Below are 20,553 nucleotides of genomic sequence, written 5' to 3' on the forward strand. Positions count from 1 at the left end.
AGGATTGGAATTTATGGTCATAGAATATTTACATTTAGTTTTAAAACAAACTGCCAGATTTTCCCTAAAGTGGTTTTACCATTTTATAATCCTACCAAAAATGTGTTGCTTCACATCTTCACTAGCATTTGGTGCTGTGAGACTTTTAACATTTAGCCATTCTGGTAGGATGTGTAATGGTATCTCATTTCAGTCTCATATAATTTTTGGTTTATTGGTCTGTCTCTAGAGAGAGAGACAGGCACTTTAGTCACTTCTATATTTCCTGAGCCTAATAACGTCTGACACAGAATAGTGTCTGCAGTGGGAGATCAGTCATTCACTCTGGCAGCAATCCACCTGGCTGCCACATGTAGGAACATACACAGTAGATAATTGGATTGATCTCTAGGTGAAGAAAAAGGGGTCTGAGAATTCTGTCAATAGCATGATAGAACTGAGGAACCATTGGGTCTGTCTGGGCTGTTTATGGAAGTGGAAAGCTGATAAATTAGATCAAGGGAGTGGGTATGGTGGGATTGGAGCTCTCCCTGGGAGGTAGGAAGTAGTGAGGTCAGATTGAAGGAGTGAAGAACTGGAAGGATAGTGGTCAGAGAGAGGGAGTTAGAGGGATTTTATCAGATTTGACTAAGAATTCTGAAATAACGAAAACTTTTCATAGTAATAATCATAAATATCAACATTTCCTTAGATTTTATAGAATTACTATCTTTTCTCATTTTTGCTTCTATAGAAAAATGTTAGTTCATTTCTTTCTCCTCAGAGATTTCTGTATTTTGAATAAACAAAATTAAGAAGTAGCTATTTAGTCTCTAAGTCTGATAATGAAAATTGGAAGAAACTAAATCCTACATTACTGAATTGAAAATATGAAGTAGATCTTCATGTTACATTGTTAACTCTGATTATGGCAAATGTTCTACTTGACATTTTATTATTAACACTTTATTCCTTTTATTCTTACAGCATTCTGATATTTAGAATGACTTACACCATTATACGTCATTATCAGCATTCTGATAATTGGAATGACTTATACCATTTTCACAATTGAAATTCACATTGTCACATTTCACGACTTTCACAATTTTCACAAACGGGATTAAAATCGGCTAATATACATGTATAGAGGAAAATGTTGGCAAATATTTGTCCGTCATTAAGTTATCTGAATTTGGTTGTCTATCTTGATTAAATCACTATAATTGTGCTGTCCTTCCTTTCACCCTGAGATTTATGTATATGGGCAGAGCCATCTCTTCAGAGTCTGGGCTAAGTCCTCTGAAGCACTTTGGTAGGCAGACTTTCCATGGCTACTCCCCATCTTCTCTCCCTACCAGCAATAAGATGCTTATTCCACTGGCTGCCAACCAATGCCAGACTGACTGATCATTAGACTAATTCAACCACTGCTACCTCCAATGCAATGCCATTTAATAAACAGTCTCTATTCTGCAACTAGTTAGTCATCCTGTCTCCCTTATTCCAAAGCCCCTGAAGACAAAACTCATCCACAAAGCCTTCCCTGATGGTCATAGAAGAGATGCCTTCATCCCATTTGACCCTGCCGTCCAGTCAAGGCTTGGTTTAATGTTCCTGTTCTGCTTCACATGTGATATATTCTGCTTCCATGATGATAGGGACCAAGTCTATTCAACTTTTTAAAAACTATAATCCTTAAGTATATTGACTTTTGTAATTAGGCACTTAACACTTTTCATAAAATTGATGACAACAATGATGGTATCAGAGAAGCAAAATCTTTAACTGCTTTATATTGCTCACCTCATTCAATGATACCAGTAGACAGTTAGTTAAACTAGTAATAAATTTCTGGGTTTATAAAATTTGTATTTAGGATGCAATATATGTTTCTACTATTATTTGCTTTTGAAGTGAGACACCTTTACTCCTTGAAAATTAAGATGGAGAGAAAAATAAAAGCTATTTTTATTGGGCTTCCCTGGTGGTCCAGTGGTTAAGACTCCGTGTTTCCACTGCAGGGGACACGGGTTCGATTTCTGGTTGGGGAACTGGGATCCCACAAGCCACACGGTGATGCCAAAAAAAAAAAAAAAAAAGCTGTTTTTATTTCAATTGTAGTGGCTTAATAGGTGTCTTTTACCCTAAACTGCCCCAAATTCATTTTAGAAAATGTACATTTACATATAAAAAGATTAAATAAATTCACAAAGGAAAAAATTAATATAAGTTCCCCTCCCCCATAACTCTGAGATTCTAACCCCTCATCCCTCAACTCTCGGAAATCTTATATACTGGTTCCTTCTCTTTTTCAGAATGGGCAACAGTTTAGATGGGGGAGTAATAAAGCACACTAACTTATTTCATTTTATTACTTTTGTATATCCCAAGAGGATGATGACTTAAAGGGGAAACATATTTGTAATAGTAGCTGATTATGCTGCACAGTTTAATTGACAGCAGGATTTTCTTTTGAGATGATAAAGATGCCTGTGATGAATAGTGGATAAAAAAAATTTAAACAAAAAAATCCTTTAATCAAAGTACCCAAGGGAGAAAAAGTAGACTGATTTATTGGAATCAAAATGATTCCTTGCCTTATAAAAATTCTTATTTGGAAGTATTCAACAACTCCTTCCATCGTGCCCCGAACTTGTCATTACTCTCTCTCTTTCTCTTCTTCTTATGTAATTACATAGCCCCTTCTCCTATTTCTAAAGGTTGGCATATTCTCACTTCACTTCTGTGGCCTTTGTCCTAAGAATGATATAGGTAACAAAAAGAAAATGAAAACCAAGGACTTAATCTCTCTATATACACACAAATAATTTAACCTTACTTTTTTGGAATTTTGATCATAGCATCATAGGTATCTTTCTGCTCAATAGGGCTTAGCAGAAAGACCATTGATTTTAGACTTAGAAGACCTATATTTGTATATCATCTTATATTTAGCAACTGTATGAACTTCAGCCAAATCATTTAAACTCCCTGAGTCTTGGTTCCTTATCTCTAAAAATGGGGATTTGTCTAACCCACTTCCCAGGGTTGTTGTATCAAAATATGTAGAAGGACCTTGTAACCATGAAGCTCAGAATAAATATGTTATCATTGTTACTGTCATTTGACCTATGAGAAAACCAAGACTGTTCAGAAAGACTAAGTATTTTGCCTAAGGACACACAGCTTGTTAGTAACAGAGGAGAAACTAAAAGCTGAGTGTCCAAATACTTAGACTGAATTCTTTTCCATTGACTCTCTCTGAAGTGCTTTATTTCAACTTGCAGCAGTTGAGTTTTTCTCTTTCATTCTCTATGATTTGGTTTCATTGAGTAGTAAATAAGGTAAAAATTTAAATTGTGTCTTTCTACTTTACAATTTTAGACTTGGACTTGAGGTGCATGGTAATTCTCTGAATTTAGAGGAAAGAATGTTCATAGATGCAATTTCCCTTTTGCAGATCAATTTGTTTGCCCTTCTCGGGAGTGGGACATGTTTTTATATCTGGGGAATTCAACTTTATCATGCATTCTCCGCTACAATAGGTGGTGGCAAAGGATCTATAGAAGCTTGTTACACAGTATTTGATTGCATGCATCCAAAATATCCAACACAATTCTTAATCTGAAAGATCATCACAGGTGGGGCCCTCCAAAGCATCTCTCTGAGGTTAAGACATTGGGTGTAAACAACAAAATGTCCCTTTTTCCAGATGAGCAAGTTAATGTCCTCTCTACATGATGTTCTGGCTTCTTGTGTTCTAGTTAAAAGGGAGTAGAAATTAAATGGGAACAAAGGAGACCTGTGCCAGAGAGACCAGTAGCCAGAGGGAGGAAGTTCATTTTATGAAGTCATAAAAAAGCAGAAAAGTGCATAAAAGAAGCAGAAAAAAGTGAAAAATGTGTTACAGAGACACAAAGTGGGTAGGAATCTGTCTGAAGGTGATTTTGGCAGTACAGATAGTATTTCAGCTATGTACTTGTTACCATTTTAGATTTCTTTCAGATTGTTTTCTGTTTTGAGCAAACAGCTGGAGGATAGATAGCACATGGGAAATAAAGTACAGCATTGGAGAAAGTGTAGTTTCAAAACCAAAGGTATATAGTGATTGAATACATTGAATAAAGTGAAGGTTCAAGTACAGTCTGTTGAACCTGACAAAACCAGTCAGAAACAAGGCCAGAAAAAGATGTTTTGGGGGATATCATTCCTTTCTCAAACATCTACCTCCAAGATCACTGTATCAAGAGACATGCCAAAAAGGAATAGTATTGACAGACATTTCGGAAACACCTGCAGCGGAAAACACTGTCAAGTTAATGAGGGAAGCTGATAGGCATCCGAGGGTAACGAGGAGAGAGAGGGAAAGGGATTTTCTTGGCTATGGCTGCTGTGTGTGTACGTGTATATGAAATAACTTGAAGGAAAAGGAGCGAGGGGAGAATGCTTTGATTTCACCATTTGGTGGTGGAGTAGAGAGTTCTTGGACCTTGGAGCCAGAGCAACCTGCTTTATATCCCAGTTCTGCTTCTTACTAGCTGGCTGTGAGGCCTGTAAAGGAAGGATGAAGTATCACTCGGGAATATCTTCAGCTAAACATACAGAACACCCAACCATATGTGTAAAGACATTAAATTATATCCCTTAAAAAGAAGTCTGAAGGTCAGTTCTGCAGGACTGAGGCAGCATCTCAACAATGTCATCAAGGGTCCAAGCTCTATTTTCTTTTTTTTTTTCTTTGACATCCAAAGTATTTTCATTATTAGGCTGGTCAAGTCATGGTCCCAAGATGGCCACCTTAGCTCAGAAATAACGCCTCAGGATTCCCTGGTTGGGGAACTAAGATCCAGCAAGCCATGGGGCGTGGCCAAAAATAAATAAATAAATAAAGCCTCACATAATTATATTCAGAGCAGAAAGGCAAGGCATGGGGGCAATAGGACTCTCTCCTCAGAAGATTCTACTTTTATGTGGGAAGAAACTCTTTTCCAAAAGGTCTCTGGCTGACATGTCTCATGGCCAGAATTGGGTCATCTCTGGACCCATCAACCAGTGATTGAGGGTGGGAATGGGGTTGAGCCCTGTCTTCTTGGCTGAGACCTGTCAGCAACTAACTCAGTCTGCTGCAGGTAATATCTGTCTGATAGGGTGGTTAGCGTTAGAGATAATACATACAAATGCTGGTAGTGCTTTGCCTAGCCCATCTCAGGCATGCTTTAAATGATCATTATTATAACTTTAAAAATTATTAGCGCTTTTTCTACAATCTTTTATTGTCCTGCGAACAGTTAAATATAGTTGTAACAAGTATATAAAATTTTGGGCTCTGCTTTGACTTCATCCTATTTGTAGTTTAAGCATTTCCAAGTGTTTCTATATAGTCTCAATAATACCACTTTAAAAATGCATGAAATTCAGTGTATCAAATGACTGAAGTAGAATTTAATTAAATTATTTTTGTATATATTGTATGCTTCCAGTTTTTTTTCACTATTATAAGACTTCTTTGTGTAAAATTTTGTATATTTTGGATTGATTATTTAGGATAGATTCCAGGAATGACATTATTAGATCAAAGGGTGAGGCAGAGATTGGCTAGCTATTTACCAAACCATGTGGTTTTCCTCCTGAAATCCCAGATAAACTACATTTCTTAATCTCCCTTGTAGCTAGGTGTGGCCAGCGAGTGGATTCTTGCCAGTGGAATGAGGGCATCTATGATGTCCCCTATTTTGGGGCCTGGTCCAAATCACCTCTGAAATCTCCTTCTCTCTCTTCTCCTGGATGTCTGTGCCCTGGATGACCTTGGTGAAGATGGCAGACCTACAACAGCCTGGGACCCTGAATGACCATGTGGAGCAGAGCCTCCCCTCCACTCCCACACTACTGCTTAGACTGGAGAGGACTGGGAAACAAATTCTCATGTGTTAAGTTAGTATACATTTTGGAGTTATTTGGTATAGCTGTTGTTACTACAACTAATACAGAAAGTGGTACCTTGAAATGGTAACCACTACAATGAATAAGGCATAAATCTACTTTTATTCAAATTTTCTCTCCGGAGCACAATCTTTCAGAATAAAAGAAGAACCACAAAAATTTATTTAAATGAAATGCATTAACATCGTTGAGCTGAAAAATTAATGTGCGTACAAGAAGAAAATAAACCCACCTATGCAAATTGCTTGGAATGATCCATAATTAATGTTATATAAATCAATAAAATTTACTTACCACAGTAATTTCTAAGCAATGCATATATTTAATTATTTTAGTTTGGGGCTATCAGTTACGTAATAAATTAATTATTTTTAGATCCTGCTGAGCGTTTCTTATCTAAAACATTGTGGTGCCCCATGTCTGGGGCACATTCTAACCATATGGGCAGACAACTCAGGATATGTGAGGCCTTTTAGTAACCCTGGTCTGCATCCCCAGAGTTAGCACCCTGAAGCTGTAGTTCTGATTCATTCCAGCACAGGAGGTTGTGTTAATATAAACCGCTGGGTAATCTGGAGGGCCCCAGGGAGACCGGTTTGATTCTCTGTCTATTAGGCAGCTCTGAGCTAGGTGGAGAAATAGTGGCAGAGGCTGATACACTGATTTTTGTTCCCTGTGGGAGGCATAGCCTGAGAAGGATAGCTGGGGAAAATCAGGTGATTGGGAAGCTCATTTTGGGAGGAGGGTTTCCTGAGTCTCTTGGCATGTAATTAATTAACTGTGCCCAATAGCTCCGAGTCAGCCAGGCATTTCCCAACCATTCAGTGAGGAAACATAGATCAGGGTATAACTCTCTGCCTGGTGTGGAGTAAGCACCATACGATGATGATGTTAATAACCAGGTCACTGGACTTTTCCGGTGACTTTGATTTCCAACTTCTGGGAGCAGAGAATCATACCCGACTTTAAGTTGTGTTCCCTGCTGGGGCTGGTCTGGTGGGCTCAACCCTAGTCTCAGTGGGGAGCTGAGAAGACAGACAGCTGGGGAAGTCTGGGGGAAGAGAACCAGGCGCTTGAGTTTGATGCAGGCATAGTACTTCCCAAGGGTGTGAGTTGCACCTCTCTTTATTTTGGGAAAAACATCTGATACAACTTAACTCTCTCTCCCTAGAGTGTTAGTTAAATAAATTGTCATATGGAAAGTCCAGTGGCCTGGTTATTAACATCATGATCATATGGTGCTTACTCCACACCAGGCAGAGAGTTATATCCTGATCTATGTTTCCTCACTGAATGGTTGGGAAATGCCTGGCTGACTCCGAGCTATTGGGCACAGTTAATTAACTACATTCCAAGAGACTCAGGAAACCCTCCTCCCAAAATGAGCTTCCCAATCACCTGATTTTCCCCAGCTATTCTTCTCAGGCTATGCCTCCCACAGGGAACAAAAATCAATGTATCAACCTCTGCCACTATTTCTCCACCTAGCTCAGAGCTGCCTAATAGACAGAGAATCAAACCGGTCTCCCTGGGGCCCTCCAGATTACCCAACGGTTTATATTAACACAATCTCTCTAGGATTTTCACTAGATGTGGAGTGGTCATCATACATATTTTTGCAATGTGTTCTTCCTGCAGCCATACCTTTCTCCTTTTCACAGTCCTTTGGGAAGAAGGGACAGGCCTTCTATCTCCTCTATATTGTGAGTTTGTTTTAGTAAAGCCCGTAATAAGCTCATGATCTAGGGCACTAAGGTTGAATCTTGAAATACTAAAGGCGGCAAAAAAAATTAAAAGCTCTTTTCTCTGTCAACAATAAAGCCTGGCTTTAGGATTACTGTATTTTATCAACTTGAAGATGCCATTGTTGTAAGATGCACTATTATTTTATGTATCATTAAGACTATGATACAATGCCTTAATGATAGTTCTGCGGAAGGCATGAATCGATCATAACAGCCTCTTATTGCAGTGAAATCTTTTTTATCTACACTGAGAGACTTGAAATTTCCTTTTGCCTTTAATCACAACGCTTGGCAAGTGATGGGCAATCCTTTCCCAAGGGAGTCAGTAAAATAATGTAACAGTTTCACAGTGGCAAGTGTGTTTCTTTCTTTCTAGGTCCAGGAGAGCACTTGGTTGTTGTTTTGCAACAAAATAAGAATTGCAATCATGTATCCGAGTATTTGCATCCCAATATCAAATTTACATTCAATTGCCTTGTTTCTCTGCCTTTCTGTATATGCAATTTTTTTTTTTAACCAATGACAAATCATAGTGTAATCTTTTTGAAGACAATTTATGCTATAATTAAACTCATTCTAGAAGAAGATGATTAGATTTAGGCAGCAAAGAGTCTTGAGGTGCTCTTGATGGTGGCCAGACTTAGGTATCCTACCTGGAAGTTAACATCTCTGAAGGAAGACTGAAGAAGAAAAGAGGAGGAACAGACAGGACATTCACATAGTAGTGGCCCGGACCACTCTCAGTTTCTGTCTTTTTTTAAGGCTCAGTCTGAATGCCCTGTCTGCGACAAAGCTTTCCCTGACCCATTAGAAGTCAGGTTAGGTCTTTTAGGTTCTTCTCCTATCATAACCCTTAGCACAGGTTAAAAACAAACAAACAAACAAAAAAGAATTGCTGGTTTAACTGTATATCTTCTTTACTGGAAGATCTGTGTAGGGTCTGTGTAGTAGGTATTTAGTATATATGTGTTGAAAGGAAGGAAGAAGGAAGGAAGTCATGTCATTCCTCTGCTATAACCCTTACATGGATTTCTATTGCTCTTGAAATAAAACCCAGGGGCCCTCGAGCCCCCCAACCCTATCTAGAGCAGGCTCTCCCTCGCTCGAGAAGATCCAGCTACTGAGTAGCCTCAGGCCAACTGAGGCCTTGCCACTTCTAGATCCAGCCTCCACACGCATATCTGATCGTGACTCTCCCCTGCTTAAAACCTTCCCATGCTTCCTACCTCTCTGCAGCAAAGCAAACCCTCCTCCACGACCTGCCCTTTTCTCCCTATGCGGCTTCCTCTTTCACCCCTTGGCGTCCTGGTTTCTCAGGACACCATGCTGCTCCTCCTGCTGGCGCCCTTGCTTCTGTTCTTCCCTTTATTATCCTTTATCCTTTAATACTCAGCTTCTCCCAGAAGCCATTCCTAAACCCCAGACTAGCTAAAGGCCCCTCCCCTGGGCTCCCACACTGTGAATATCTTTGTATCTGGTCACTTACCACTCTGAATTAAAGTCATCTCTAGACACTTGTCTTTCCTATTGATTGTAAAATCCCTGAGAGCAAGATCCATACTTTCTCCATCTTTGCATCCCTGGTGTTTAGCTGCATCTGGTGCGTTGTAAATATCAGTAAGTGTGTGTTAAGTGGAATTAGACAGAACTGAGCTGAGATTGGGAAGCCATGACAGAAGGAAGGAGAACCATATACTAGGATGCTACTTTCTGAAAGGCCAGGTATCCCCTGGTCTAGGAAGAATCACAGGTAAGCCCAGGGGAGAAGCTTTTCTGAGTAGTCCTGGGGATGGTGATGCATTTATTTGGTTGCCAGGTGGTGCTTGATTAAGGTCCTCAGCCACAATAAGCGTGGCTTTCAGTGGATTTAGCTAAGAATCAATTCACTAATGAAAAGTCTTCTGCGCATCAAACCCAACTATTACCACATGACCAATCAAAAGTCTTTCGGTTAACAGACTGTTTTCAAGTCCCCGTATGTTCTGTGACAATCTGTAAATACTTCTTTCCTCAGGATTTTTGGCCAAAAAGTGTACCAAATGAATCGACAAGGTACAAATATTTATACAAATAAAGATACACATTTATACAAATAAATGAGGCAAAATTATGCTCTAATACCTACTTTTGTCTTACAGGTATGTCTGAGGTACCAAAAAGTTTAATTATAAAAATTTAGGCTGTATTGGCCAATCCTAATATATTTTTTCATGGAAACACTGTTCTTTGATATGTTTAGGTTCAGCCAGTTCAAAATGTCTCTTGATGCTGTGAAGTCCCTATGTATTAATATTCCATAGTTCTTTATTTATCTGCATAAAAACTAGACTCATACAACTCACGGGCTGCCTTTTCAATTCTAGCCCTTTCTTTTGTGTTTCTCACCTCTTTTCTAGCTTTCTACTTTTCTAACCTAGCATAGGATTATACAAAATGCAGGTATTGATCAATGGGCAAAATTGTGAAAAATGAAAAAAAAATCTATAATCTTTTGATGCCCATTGGAATAAAAATGTACTCTTGCATTTTATATTTTTGGTGAAGGTTCTTGTGAACCCATGAGAAGCTGCATGTATAGTGATTAAGGGCATGGATTCTGGAGCCCAGGTGTGAATCCAGACTACCTACTTGCTAGGAATTTGTAATTTGAACTTGTATAAATTAATCTCTCTATGCCTCAGTTCTGTCATATGTAACATGAAGATAAGAATAATACCTACATCACAGCGTTGTTATGAACACGAACTGAGTTAATAGGTGTGAAGCGCATAGTCATTATTTATTATTATGAACTCTTATGTGAGTCAGAACATGACTTGGTGTGGAAAAGTTTTATTTCCACCATATAAGTTAACAAAGGTGGGAACATCAATATATTTAGTGGAGGAGAAAAGACAATGGTATGCACTACATTTTTCAACCCTCAACTGATAACATCAAACTCTTTAAGCTTCATATTAGTGGATGCCAGCAACCTTCATTCTTCCCTGCAGTTGGAATGGGAATCTTTATACTCCAAGTCATAGAGGTTGTTAATGCTGTGAAGGCAAGTCTCCAAATTTGGAGTAAAAGAGAGGATGCAGAAAGAGTTGGAGACTGAATACTGTAGGAGTTGGGGGACGGGTGCTGGGGACCTCCTGTGGGATGCTTACTCCTGCGCAGATGCCGAGGATTCCCTGGTGGTCCTCTTCCTTTCCTCCCAGTGGCAGCAAAGATAAGGCTGCCTGCTTCTCTGCCCTCGGCACCACCTACTACTTCTGTTCAGGGTTCCTTGTCCGAGCCCAATACAATCTACAGGTGCCTCTAGCCCCCCGAGACAAGCACAGTCACTTTTGGAATTTCTAGGTTTAGGAATACACGTTGATAACACAGGGAAAGCAGGAAGTTAAAGCAGGACTTGGGACTCCCCTCTCCGCTCCCTGTCTGGGATTCCCTCCTCACTTCACAGCGGCTGTGGCTGCTCTAAATTCTGTGCTCTGGCTCCTCACGCCAGAAAGATGGTGAGGTTTTTTTAAAAAAATCCTGCAGGGATCTGACTGGTACCTTTCCTCCAGCTAGAAATGGTAAAACGGGGGAACACTCAGTGCCAGGTCCTTCCTCCAAGTGCTGACTCCCCTTCAGAGCCTGCCTGCTTTTGGTCCCTCTCCAGTGCCTGCAGGTAGTTGTTTTATTATTCGTCTAGAGTTGTTATTTCTGAAATGGTTGGTACAAGAGAAATTTACTTGGCTATTAACAGAAATGGAACCCCTATATTTGAACTAACCTTAAAAAATCCATCTGCTGAGATCTTAATTTCATTTATTGTATTTTTTCAGTTGTAGAATTTCCCAGTTCTTTAAAAATAGTTGGATTTAACTGTTAAAATGATCAATCTTATGTTTTAATTCCCTTAATATATTAGTCATCATTATTTTAAAGTTTGTACCTGATACTTTCCTTATCTGTGGGTCTGGTTTTTGTGGTAGTGAAATTACGATTTTACCATCAACTGAAAATTTAAGACCAGACATTGAAGAAAGGATAAGTTCATTTCTTGATCCTACTCTTCTGTTAGCTATATACCCATTCCTTTGCTTCTCTTTTCCACAATATCTTTAAAAAATTATTTATTCTAAAAATTTCCTAATTGTCTTCATTAATTTTTTCCTTAAACTCAGTCCGATCAGTCCTTCTCTCTTAGCTCTCCACAGAAAGCGTTTTTTATGTCATTAGTGGCCACCGCATTGCTAAATCCAGTGTTGTGACTCCTCAGCTTATTGGCCTGTCAGTTGATGATTCCCTACTCCTTGATAAACTTTCTTTACTTGGCTACCAAGACACTGAACACTCACTGGTTGCTCCTTCTCTTTCTTCTTTATTGCTTTTCCACCGTTCTTCCCTTCCCTCCTCTTCTCATCCCTTCCCTTCCCTCTCCTTCTCTCCCCTCCCCTTTCCTTTCCTTTCTTTTCGTCTTTCTTTCTTTTTCTCCCAGCGCTAAATTCTTGACCTCTTCTCTTCTTTAGCTGTACTTACTCCATTGGTGATCTCCACCTGTCTCACAGCTTTAAACTTTGTCTATATATTAGAACTCCAAAATTTTTATCTCTAGCCCAGATCTCTCTTCCAAACTCTAGACTCATCTCTTCAACTCTCTACTTGATATCTACACTGGATGTAAAACAGGCATCTCAAACTCAGCATGTCCAAAGCTGAGCTCCTGATCTTCATTCCCCTAGACTGGCTCCACTCACAGATTCCTCCATCTCAGTTGACGATGTCTCCCCGATTCCAGGGTCCTGAGCCAAAATTCTCACAGTCATATCCTTCCCCCATTAATTAATTAATGAATATAGAAAGAGCTTTATTGAGATAAAATTTATATGCTATAAAATCAACCTGTTTAAAATGTATAATTAAATAGTTTTCAGTATATTTACAGTGTTGAATAGCTGTCGCCGCAGTCTAACTTTAAGACATTTTCATCTTCCCCCCAAAGGAACCTTGTATCAGTTAGCAATCACTCCCTATTTTCTGCTCTCCCCGCTCTCTGAAGTCTGTTTCTTTTATCTGCCTTTTTCCCCTCTTGGGTTTCAATCATGTTGTATTTTTGTATGCCTTTTATATACAAACTCATACAAACATGAGTGTCAAACATTGAATATGAAAACTGTGTAAAGATAATTTCAGATGCTATGTGATGATATCTTACTCTAGAGAGGATTAACTTTTGCTTCTGGCATTCAGCAAGCCATGGCACCAGAAATCAATCCCAGTTCACGACACTAACCAGGACTGAATGATTCAAATAAGGTTTTCAGTTCCTGTGAAGACCGGTCTGTTTATGTGTTCATTCTTAACCTGGAGTATAGTTCTTTGGTGTCACTCTTCAAAACCTGTTGTACTTACTAGAATTTCTCTTCCTTGGGAAACTGAGCCTCCTCTTTTGTCCTCCTGGCCCCATTAGTTTATTGAAGTTTGTGTTGAGAGGAACTTTTCCTCTACTCTCTTATGTTAATGTCCTGGGCGGGTGCAAATTAAACTGACAAAAGGTAGATTAGCAGGAGAAAAAGTTTACTTATGTGTGTAACGTGCATACATGCAGGAGTGCCCAGTGGTGACTAACTCAGATGGGTGGTTAGAACTTGGGGCTTATACACCTAACATAGTAGGAGAAAGGGAGTGGGGAGAAAAGGCTCCTCTATAAAGAACAAATAGGTTTCTTTAGGAAAGACAAATGGGTTTTTAGGAGAACAAACGAAAGCTAAGAAGGTTTGCAATGTTTGTTTATGCAGGTGCAAGTGGTCTTTCTGTCATAGCCATGAAACTCCCTGGAGAGGAGATTTATGGTAGGTTTACTCTTAGTCTCTCTCCTGGAAATAGACCTACCCTGAAAAGGGAATTTATAACAGCCTCATTTCTGAGAAGTTTCTGCTTTAGTCAGATAAGTGAAGCTCGAAGGAAGCTTCTTTCTGCATCTGTTGAGTCTCAAATGTTTTCTGCTTAAAATAATCTTTACACCAATTCTGGGGTTCTCAGTGAGTCCCTACAAAGTTTTTATTCAGCTACTCAGACTCTCAGATGCTGTTTTTGGAATTAGAAAATTTGAAAAAGCATCTTTAAATGCTATACTACTCTCTCTTGGCTTCCTTTCTCTTTTGATTTTATAATCTTCTCCATTTAGAGAGATCTCCAGAACCTTTCAATAGATTAAAAAAAAAAATTTCATCTAACTTTTCTACTTGTTCTTTGCAAGGGGGTTGTTTTAAAAATGGCCTACTCTGCCATTGTAAGAAGCAATACATTTTAGGTATCATTTGAAGGACTCAAAAAAAAAAGGATAAGTACACAACAGTTCTCAGTCCTGCTGCGCCTCTATATACTTGCAGTTGATAGCAATCCCTCAAAGTCTGCAACCTCTAATATTATGTTGAGTTCCAACTGGAGTTAGTTCCAGGCTTGATCAACTGGAGGTAGTATAAATATATCCTCTGTTTCCTGTGGGAGCTCATCAGAATATTCTCCTCTGGTTAACAGGACAAGGGATGGGACTTGTGAAACCACTTGTCACACTTGCTGCAGATGAACAAGCCAGTCAGACAATAGGATATGGGAGGTTATCACACACTTCTCTCCATCCTCTTGCAAGACAATCTTTACTCCACTTAGGTCTCTGTTTTCCTCTCATTCCTCCATTGATCTCCGGTGTCTATGAGGCTCTGGATACTTTATATATTTGAGCTTTACATACTCTTTTAATTTAACTGTTCCCTTAAAATCTTCTTTTTTCTTAAGTGTGGACCACTAATCACAGACCTATTTTGTATATATCATTTTGGAAGTTATTATTGCTTATCATCAGAAGATATATATTATTACTTGGTTCTATTTGTTACTTTTTCATATCGATTGAAAGCTAACTGCTTTGAGAAATCTACCTTTTCCCCTACTGCTTTGTTTTTTTAAATGACATTTGTCCAGGCAAACTTATTCCATTTTAATTGCTTAGAAGACTCCTTGTCTTTTGATACTGTCAGCTAAATTATTTGAAATTAGGTAGAACAATAAAACTACCTAATTAGGTCTGACCTTTTCAGAATGTTTTCCTTCAGAATTTATAATCTGTATCTGGTCTGCCTTTTTTTCTACACATCATACAAATAATTTTATATTTCAGAGTTATAGATCTAACAATTGCTAAATGTTAAACCATTTATGTTATAACATATTCCCTTGAAGGAAAATGTGAAGTCTTCCAGTTATTGGAACTCTGGTGTCCCTGTTCCACCTCTTACCCTTTGTTGTGCCTCTGATTTCAACTCACTCCCTGTGGGTTGAGAATGTCCTCTAGGACCTAACATGATCCTGTGCAAGCTAGGAATTCAAGGTAAAAGCCAGGGATTGAGAGAAAATGTAAGAATTGTCAATAGTTACATAACATGAGGTTATGGAATTATGTGAGATCATTAAGGCATGAGTATAAATAGAGAAGAAAACAGGTCCAAGGCTGAGTCTGGGGAATTCTAATGGCTAGAGGTCAAAGAGAGGAAGTTTCCAGCAATGGAAACTGATACACAGCCATCAGTGAGGTAGGAGAAGAACCAAGAGAGAGAGTGGTGTCCTAGAAACCAAGAGGAGAAAGCAGCTAGAGATCAATGGATCAAATGTTGTTGTGAGGTTGAATAAAATGAGGTCTGAGAATTGGCCATTAGACTTGCGATCACTGATGACCTTGACAAAAGCAGTTGCTTTGGAATGGTGGGGACAAACTCCTGGCTGGGGTGGTTTGAAGAGAGAATGAAAGGAGAGAAGGTGGAGACAGTGAGTATAGATAACTTCTTCAAGAAATTTTCATGGAAAGGAGGGCACAGAAATGGGATGGTAACTAGAGGGGGAAGTGGGGTCAATTTTTTTCTTTTTATGATGGGAGATATTATAGCATATTTATGGGAATGATCCAGTAATGAGAAAACATTCGATGATTTAGGAGTGAGAGGGAACATTTCCTAGTGTGATGTCCTTGAGTAGGTGAAAGGGGATCTGACCTGGTGACCTTAGTGTTGGCTAGCTAGGAGCATGTATAATCCACCCATAGTAACAGGAGGAAAGCCAGAGTATAGCTGTGGGAAGATGTAGTGGTGAAATTATATAGAAGTTCTCATAGTGAAGTTTCTCACTGAAATAGTTTCTCACTGAAATAGTAGTAAGGTCATAAATTGGTTATGTAGAGAGGGAAGGAATTTAAGGTAAGAGGAGAAGGTGCGACCAAGCAGGGCTCCTCTACCTATACCCCAGTATAGATCTAGACTGTTAGACTCCAGTATAGTTAGTGCTTTATTCATACTCTAGACCCAGATACAAGGACTGTGGGAAAGAAAACAGCCACCATCTGCGAGGGAAAAATGTGTCCTCAGGTAAGAACCAGTTTCAATTAGAGCAACAAAGTGAAGGGATTATTCAGATAAGAGGTTGTATTTATGGGTGGTGTAGTTGATGGTGAGCTAAGTTCCAGAGGGCACAGCTGAAGGTTTTTGAAAGTTGGAGAAGCATTAGAAATGGATTCATTTAAGAAATGTACAGAGCTGTGTGGAGATGAGGGTGTTGGGAGATGACCTTGGGCTTCAGATAGCAACTAACATACACAGGAATGTTGGAAATGGTGGCATTGGTCCCCCTGGTCTCAAAGCAGAGCATGATGGTGAGGATCTGAGCACTGGGGCAGAAGGAAGATAGAGGATGAGACAGGGTTGTGTGGCTCTGGGCATATTTGGAAAATTCACCAGCAAAGCTATTAAATCTTGGAGTTTTGTTGTTGGAAGAGTTTTAATTATGGATTTAATTTTTAAAATAGATACAAGACTATTCAGATTTTCTATTTCTTCTTGTGTCAATTTTTGTTTTCCAAGGAATTTGTCCATTTCATTTGATTTTTCAGATGAAATGATTAATTATTATTTAATTATTGACACCAAAATGTTCATAATAGGCTCATTATCTTTTTAGTCTATAGATTTATTAGTGATGTCTACTTTCCATTTCTTTTATCTGTAATTTGTGTTTTTTCTTTACTTGATCAGTCTTGCTAGCAGTTTATTGATTTAATTACTCTTTTCAAAGAACCAACTTTTGTCTTTGTTGATTGTCTCTATTACACATATATTTCCTCTTTCCCTGAGTTTTGCTCTTATTTTATTATTTACTTCTTTATACTTTGGATTTAATTTGCTATTCTTTTTCTTGATTTGGCAGCTATATTATAGATTTTCAACCTTCTTTCTTTTCTCATAAATGTGTTTAGAGCTATAAAATTTCCCCTGAGCACTGCATTAGCTGCATTCCACAAGTTTTGATGTGTCATGTTTTCATTTTACTCTGATCAAAACATTTTCTTATTTTACCCATGATTTCCTGTTTAACTCATTGGTTATTTAGAAGTATGTTACTTAATTTCTGCACATTTGGAGATTTTCTAGTTATCTTTCTAGTTATCTTACTGAGTTATAATTTAATGAAGTCAGAGGACATATACTATATGATGTAAATCCTTTGGTTATTATTGCATGGTGTCTTTTCACAAACTGACTGGAGATATACATTTAAGTAGAAACCACATGATTTAGTGATAGATTGGTTGGTGGAAAGTGAGGCAAAATGAAGGAGTCAACTCTATAAAAGTCATGTTTTTTACTTTTTAAATTTTTTTAAAAAAGGAATCATGTTTTATTTAAATCCTTACACCTAAAACAAATATCATATAATATCGCTTATATGTAGAATCTAGAAAAATGGTACAGATGAACTTATTTGCAAAGCAGAAATAGAGACACAGATGTAGAGAACAAAAGTATGGATACCAAGGGGGGAAGGAGGGGTGAGATGAACTGGGAGAATGAGATTGACATATATACACTACTATATATAAAATAGATAACTAATGAGAACCTACTGTATAACACAGGGAACTCTACTCAATGCTCTGTGGTGACCTAAATGGGAAGGAAATCTAAAAAAGAGGGGATATATGTATATGTATAACTGATTCACTTTGCTGTACGGCAGAGACTAATACAACATTGTAAAGCAACTATACTCCAATAAAAATTAATTTAAAAAAATCCATACACTTATTCTCAGTCTTCATCTGGGTTGAACTCTCAGCATCTTTTAAAATAAAACTGTTTTTCAAAAAATAAATTAAGAAAACAAGTTCATTTACAAGAACATCAAAAAGGGTAAAATACTTAGGAATAAATTTAATAAAAGAAACATAAGACTTGCACAATAAAAATCATAAAATGTTGTTGAAAGTAATTTTAAAAGTCCTAAAAGAAAAGTACTGAGGAGATTAACCAAGATGGCGGAGTAGAAGGACGTGCTCTCACTCCCTCTTGCGAGAGCACCAGAATCACAACTGGCTGCTGGACAATCATTGACAGGAAGACCCTGGACTTCACCAAGGAGGACACCCCACGTCCAAGGACAGAGGAGAAGCCACAGTGAGACGGTAGGAGGGGCGCAATCAGAGTAAAATCAAATCCCATAACTGCTGGGTGGGTGACTCACAGACTGGCGAACACTTATACCACAGAAGTCCACCCACTGGAGTGAAGGTTCTGAGCCCCACCTCAGGCTTCCCAACCTGGGGGTCCGGCAAAGGGAGGAGGAATTCCTAGAGAATCAGACTTTGAAGTCTAGTGGGAATTGATTGCAGGACTGTGACAGGACTGGGGGAAACAGAGACCCCACTCTTGGAGGGCACACACAAAGTAATGTGTGCATCGGGACCCAGGGGAAGGAGCAGTGACCCTGGGGGAGACTGAACCAGACGTACCTGCTGGTGTTGGGGGGTCTCCTGCAGAGGCGAGTGGTGGCTCTGTTTCACCGTGGGGATAAGGACACTGGCAGCAGAGGTCCTGGGAAGTTCTCCTTGGCGTGAGCCCTCCCAGAGTCTGCCATTAACCCCACCAAAGAGCACGGGTAGGCTCCAGTGTTGGGTTGCCTCAGGCAAAACAACCAACAGGGAGGGAACCCAGCCCCACCCATCAACAGTCAAGTGGATTAAGGTTTTACTGAGCTCTGACCGCCACAGCAACAGTCAGCTCTACCCACCACCAGAGCCTCCCATCAAGCCTCTTAGATAGCCTCAACCACCAGAGGGCAGACAACAGAAGCAAGAAAAACTACAATCCTGCAGCCTGTGGACCAAAAACCACAGTTACAGAAAGACAGAGAAGATGAAAAGGCAGAGGGCTATGTACCAGATGAAGGAACAAGAAAAAACCCCAGAAAAACAACTAAATGAAGTGGAGATAGGCAACCTTCCAGAAAAAGAATTCAGAATAATGATAGTGAAGATGATCCAGGACCTCGGAATAAGAATGGAGGCAAAGATTGAGAAGATGCAAGAAATGATTAACAAAGACCTAGAAGAATTAAAGAACAAACAAACAGAGATGACCAATACAATAACTGAAATGAAAACTACACTAGAAGGAATCAATAGCAGAATAACTGAGGCAGAAGAACGGATAAGTGACCTGGAAGACAGAATGGTGGAATTCACTGCTGCGGAACAGACTAAAGAAAAAAGAATAAAAAGAAATGAAGACAGCCTAAGAGACCTCTGGGACAACATTAAACGCAACAACATTCGCATTATAGGGGTCCCAGAAGGAGAAGAGAGAGAGAAAGGACCAGAGAAAATATTTGAAGAGATTATAATCGAAAACTTCCCTAACATGGGAAAGGAAATAGCCACCCAAGTCCAGGAAGCGCAGAGAGTCCCATACAGAATAAACCCAAGGAGAAACACGCCGAGACACATAGTAATCAAAGTGGCAAAAATTAAAGACAAAGAAAAATTATTGAAAGCAGCAAGGGAAAAACGACAAATAACATACAAGGGAACCCCCATAAGGTTAACAGCTGATTTCTCAGCAGAAACTCTGCAAGCCAGAAGGGAGTGGCATGAAATACTTAAAGTGATGAAAGGGAAGAACCTACAACCAAGATTACTCTACCCAGCAAGGATCTCATTCAGATTCGATGGAGAAATCAAAAGCTTTACAGACAAGCAAAAGCTAAGAGAATTCAGCACCACCAAACCAGCTCTACAACAAATGCTAAAGGAACTTCTCTAAGTGGGAAACACAAGAGAAGAAAAGGACCTACAAAAACAAACCCAAAACAATTAAGAAAATGGTCATAGGAACATACATATCGATAATTTTCTTAAACGTGAATGGATTAAATGCCCCAACCAAAAGACATAGACTGGCTGAATGGATACAAAAACAAGACCCATATATATGCTGTCTACAAGAGACCCACTTCAGACCTAGGGACACATACAGACTGAAAGTGAGGGGATGGAAAAAGATATTCCATGCAAATGGAAATCAAAAGAAAGCTGGAGTAGCTATACTCATATCAGATAAAATAGACTTTAAAATAAAGAATGTTACAAGAGACAAGGAAGGACACTACATAATGATCCAGGGATCAATCCAAGAAGAAGATATAACAATTATAAATATATATGCACCCAACATAGGAGCACCTCAATACATAAGGCAACTGCTAACAGCTATAAAAGAGGAAATCGACAGTAACACAATAATAGTGGGGGACTTTAACACCTCACTTACACCAATGGACAGATCATCCAAAATGAAAATAAATAAGGAAACAGAAGCTTTAAATGACACAATAGACCAGATAGATTTAATTGATATATATAGGACATTCCATCCAAAAACGGCAGATTACACGTTCTTCTCAAGTGCGCACGGAACATTCTCCAGGATAGATCACATCTTGGGTCACAAATCAAGCCTCAGTAAATTTAAGAAAATTGAAATCATATCAAGCATCTTTTCTGACCACAACGCTATGAGATTAGAAATGAATT

The sequence above is a fragment of the Balaenoptera acutorostrata genome, chromosome 3 (genome assembly GCF_949987535.1).
Source record: "Balaenoptera acutorostrata chromosome 3, mBalAcu1.1, whole genome shotgun sequence".
In the NCBI taxonomy this organism is placed as follows: Eukaryota; Metazoa; Chordata; class Mammalia; order Artiodactyla; family Balaenopteridae; genus Balaenoptera; species Balaenoptera acutorostrata.